The following is a 5,478-nucleotide window of genomic DNA, read 5'->3' as shown; positions in this document are numbered from 1 at the left end:
CATTGTATATAATAATTATTGTTAAGAATATTTTGCTGACAATCAGTAGATACAATAGTGTTAAAATATGAATTGAATTGCGCAGGGAAAATTCTCACTCAGTCAATTTATCTCACTTATCATTTTAACTTTCAATTTTAATAACCATAAGAAATAATTATCATTACATAGATGCAATGGCTCTTTTAAAGATTTTTTTTATATTTTATTCTCGAACTGTTATATCAAATTATCGTATTGTGTCAAATGAGAGAATAGATTATTATTATCGATGACGCGACGTGACTCTAGAAGTGAATATTATTGTTCTCCTTTGCATTTTTTGGATAAATAAAATTTATTAACACAAAAAATGAAAGTATTATAAAAAATAAATGCAAGAAATAATACAATGTACACACACATATTTATTTATTAATATAATATGTTTTTATGCTGAATGGGAAAAGTATATGTAATATATAATTTATACGGTACGAGAGTTTACTTACTTGATTTATACAACGCAAAACCGCACGAATGAAGACGAAGCTGAGCCACGCGGAAAATTGATACAACGGAAGCCATTGCATGAGAGGGTGCCGTCCTTTTTCCGCGAGAATTCACACAAAATATCGATTTGCCGTTTCGGCATGAAGCGCATAAATAAACGCGTTTTATTGCTTACGTTGCCTCTGCCTCGCCTCGACGACACGATTTCACAATTTATGCCACGCTCTTGTAACATGCGGATTTATTCGAAAATGTAATTTACGCAAGCTTGTAAAACACAACGTATGTGAACAGAAATCAGTATGCAAACGCGCGTATCACTTCTCCATATTTTTAAGAATAAAATTGATGTGATATATCTTATTCCAATCTGAATATAAAACATCACAGAATGTAGTAAAAAAAATACAAAAAATATAATTTCTATATTACTAATGTAAAATATTTAAGTTTATAGCAATAAGAAATTGATGTCATACGTGTTTTTTATAAATTTTACGAAACATTTGATCCAAAAAACCCGAACTTTGATCTGATGGAACTCAAAATATACGCAAATTGTTCAGGTTGAAATGATCGAATTAATTCAAAGGTAAAAAATTCTCTGTATTTCGTGCAACAAAAGTCGCGAAACGTGCGCCGTCAACGTCGCCTGGAAAATGTGGGGGAAAAAAAAGGATTCTTCTCCCGTTCCTCTTTCACCGCCTTCTCCTCCACCTCTTTCTCATCCTACATCGCGCACGTCGGGAGAATTCACGCGCGATATCGATTCCGTGGCAGCGTGGAGCATATAAATAAGAAGAGTTTTCCTGCGTGCACACGCGTCACTGCCCACGCCACGTCTTTGCAGCCCCTCCAGCCCATTTTTCCGGCGTTAACGTCACGAGAGGTAGGGTAGTGCGGGGGTTGTACGCGACTGAGCGTACACGAGGGATGGCGGAGGGAGCGGGGTGGACCAGGGTGAACACGAGCGAGTTTCGCGAAGAGAGAGGGATCGATGCGAGAGAGGGAGAGGGATAAAGATAGAGAAAGAGAAAGAAAGATGGAGGGAGAGCGAGAGAGAGAGAGGGCTAGAGGGATGGAGATTATCCTGCGGAAGTATCTCGGGTGGGGGAAAACCTACTGCCAACGGACGAAACATCTCCCTCAAAAAGTGCCCCCTCCCTCCCTCCCTCTTCACTTCCTATCCTCCGTGCACCATCGGCCTGGTTGGACCCCGCACATCCACCTCTCGTATCGATTCACTCACGGACGGCGCGGATGTGCCTTCTTTTCCGCGGGAAACGGGAAATTCTAGTAATAGCCATAGGTGAAGCTACAAATATCGCTTCGGTTCGTTTGAAATCACTAGTAATCGAATAAGCGTGGATTTGCGGTTGCTGCAAATCGATCAGTTAATAGTAAGAAATTAAGCTACAATTAATTAGATTTTTTAAATAGACGGGGAGAATGATTGAAAGTTTGAATCTTAAAGAATACTTAATTTTGTGCTAGCGATAATTCGCTTGAAATAGACAGTATAAGAAACATGAATTGTTTAAATAATTATTGTATTGTAATTTTGACGCAAAAATATATTAGGCATTTTAAATATATTATATGTTAGTTATGTATTAAGTAATATTAATTAATACATTTGTTAATATCGAAGACTTCCTCTCCCTTTCTCTCTCTCTCTCTCTCTCTCTCTCTCTCTCTCTCTCTCTCTCTTCCTCTCTAAGAACTAAAATAAACGGTAAATTTGTATACATTCGTGTACAACTAATCTTGTATAAGTCAAAGATATAAATAATTTACAAATGGAGATTGTAAATTGTGAAATCGTTTTTTAATCCGTTTAAAAACTCATAAAACAATTACGATAATTATTAAGTAATTTTTACAGAAAAACTTCCTTGCTCTTTATTCAATAGAATGATAATTGCGGTTACTTAAAAAAAAAACAAGCTGTATAGTAATTATCGGTTTACTTCAATTTTTGTTATCTAAGTAATTATGTCAGTTTATTACTACATCTATGTCACATTATGAAAAATAAGGTGCTTGTACGTTGCGTGATAAAATAAAATTAAAGTCATTACTATATGTCACTAACATATGAAAGAACATAGAAATTATTCACCAAAGAACAAAAGAAGATCCTTTTCTCTTATTCTCTTCTTTCACAATTTGAATTAATTTATTATTGCTAGTTTATATATTATTCCGTTAGTATCAATATTTCTACGTTTATTACATTCATTTTATATTTTAAAATTATAAATATAATTTTATTATAATATGTTTATTTCATAAAAAATTATGATAGTTTGCAAAATTAATCAATAAAAGTTTTATTAGTCAATAAAATAGTCCGCTTCTTATGTAGCTGAGAAAATAATCACTAATAATTAAAGTCGAATAATCACAATAATTAAACAAACAAGTTTGAAATTGATCTTACAATTTGATCTGACAAGTAGGCAGCAACGTAGGAAGAAGGAGATGACGAGAAAAAAGGGGATGGCATTCGCGTGGCCGAACGGAAGTTTGTCGGACAGAAGTATAATGTTCCCAATTAATCGGCAAACTCAAATTAAAACTTCGAAATTGTCGGTAGTCCACCAAACGCGCGACACTCGATTTCGTAACAATGCAAAGTTCGCCTCATTCGGCATGGCCTTTTCGTAAAGAGAGCACGGAGAGTGGTCCCTCTGGAAGAAATTATCGACTGTCTCCTTCACGGTTGTAGGTCGTGTATTGTCGACTGCAGGAAGAAATCGCCTGCTTCTACCCCATGATTTGTTTCATCTACTACTTGAGAAACTTTTCGTTTCATCAATTACTCCCGCTGTTAGGAAAGATTTAATCGGAGAGATTTAAACGAAGCATGTATACTGATTTTTTTCATTTTGTCAATCCGCTCAAGAGATATGTAAAGAAAATTAATCTGGTTGTGTACTTTAATGTACTCTATTTTATATGTGGCACTTTTTAAAATAATGTAATACTTTCCAAAATCTCTGACATTTTCAATAAAGCAATTAGCATAAAGTATTTATGTAAAAGTGTACTTGAAAAGACTTTGCTATATTTTAACTTTTAAGTTTATTATTTTACGCGTGTGTAACTCTTGAAATAATATAATACTCCTCTCTCGGAATCTCTTACATTTTCAATATATATAGTAATTAGCGTAAAGTATTTACGTAAACGTAAAAAGACTTTGCGATAGGTGAAAGTGATGTGAAAGCGAGTAAATTGATTATAGTGTATCAATTGTTTGAAAGTGAAGTGGCCGGAGTAACGTGATATATAAAAGATCGTAATTTTCTTTTAACGCGATTAGTGATGCGGTAAGACGTCACCACGTTGGTCTAACTTTTGCGAACCGTGCTAAGGAAAAAGGTAAACGATTACCTTTTAGCGACAAATCCGCGGGCCAAGTTTGTGTGTAATTTTCCGCAGGAAATTTACCGCGGTACATCATTACCTGCCGCAGTCCCTTCGTCGGTGTCTCCTCTCTCGCGCGGCGGCGAGCGGCGCGCGACCGGCTTCTGCCTTCCTCTCTTCCCATTTTTTCCACTCGTCCGCCCGCCACCCCCACCGCTCTTTCCGCGCACCCTCCTCCTCTCGAGAAGCGAAAGAACGTCGTTAGTTCGCGTACCGTTGCCGGCTTGCCATCCTCCATCCCTCTATAGACGACGTGAAAGCTAAAGGAGAAAGGGGTGGCTCACGGTGGGGGTTGGTTGCCGAGGGTCGTCGTCGACCTTCTCTCCACCCTCTCCCCCTCAACGCCCTCCATTCGCCCCTCTCGTCTTTCTATCGTCGTTGCGCTCTCTCTCTTTCTCTCTCTCTCTCTCTCTCTCTCTCCCTCTCCCTCTCCCCCATCTCTCTCTCGCTCTCTTTCTCTCACGTCCCTTCGCCTCTGATCCTGTCGTTGGTGTATGGGGAGTAAAGAACTAAAACGAAAGAGAGAGAGAGAGAGAGAGAGAGAGAGAGAGAATGAGAGGGTGGGATTGTGTGTTTGAGATAAACCACCCTCCCCCGTCGTCGACGCGCTGCCACGTGTGCGCCGACCATTTTGCTGAAACATAATGTAACTCGGAACGATGTTAAAATATGGCGCGGCCTTGGAATTACATGCGCCCCCGCGTGTATTAGAGACACGAGTCACTCTCTCTCTCTCTCTCTCTCTTTTACTCCCTCTTTCCGTTTCTTCTCTTTCTTTCCATCCCCGTGGCTCCTCTTATCGAGAATAAATTCTGGCAGTTTTGCCAGGCGTGATTGAATACCATGGGAGACGTGACGGTTGGAATGAAGAATAAAAAAAAAAAAGAGAAAAAGAAAATGCGCAAAGGCAGTTTCCATGACTTTTTCTTCTCGCGCTTCGATGCGCGTCACGCGGCAAAATTCTGCGGCCTGCGTTTTCGGGAGCCGACTTGGGATCGTCGGATAGCAAGAAAATAAGCTACGCGAGATCAACCGTCGCGTGTCAACGATGATAAAGCGAGCCTGATTGTGCTCTATTTCAACATATTCTTCTCGTCGCGCGATATTCCAACGAAATCTGTATATTATGAGAAGCTGTTGTTCTCTTTCTCTCTCTTTCTCTCTCTCTCTCTCTCTCTCTCTCTCTCATCTCTCTCAAGTATCAAATTTACTTTGGGAGAAAAACATTGATGAAAAATTGAAAACGCATGCTTTATTCGTGTTCTCTCCCTCCCTCCCTCTCTCTCTCTCTTTCTCTCTCTCTCTCTCTCTTTGTTTCTTAGACCCATTTTTATACATGTCATATATGGTTACCTAAAGATTGCCAAGAGATTCATCAATGAAATTCGTTCATGTATTTCTTGATAATCCTTAATTATTTTTAATAGCTAACGAAGTTTTATCACTTTTGATTATTAATTTACATTTTTTTCGAAATATTTTCTTAATCAACACTTTAATTGATACTTTGCCTATTACCTGTTTAAATATATGAAATGAGAAGCTAATTAAAAA

The sequence above is a fragment of the Trachymyrmex septentrionalis genome, unplaced genomic scaffold, assembly GCF_001594115.1.
Source record: "Trachymyrmex septentrionalis isolate Tsep2-gDNA-1 unplaced genomic scaffold, Tsep1.0 scaffold68, whole genome shotgun sequence".
In the NCBI taxonomy this organism is placed as follows: Eukaryota; Metazoa; Arthropoda; class Insecta; order Hymenoptera; family Formicidae; genus Trachymyrmex; species Trachymyrmex septentrionalis.
This window is presented reverse-complemented; position numbering follows the sequence as displayed.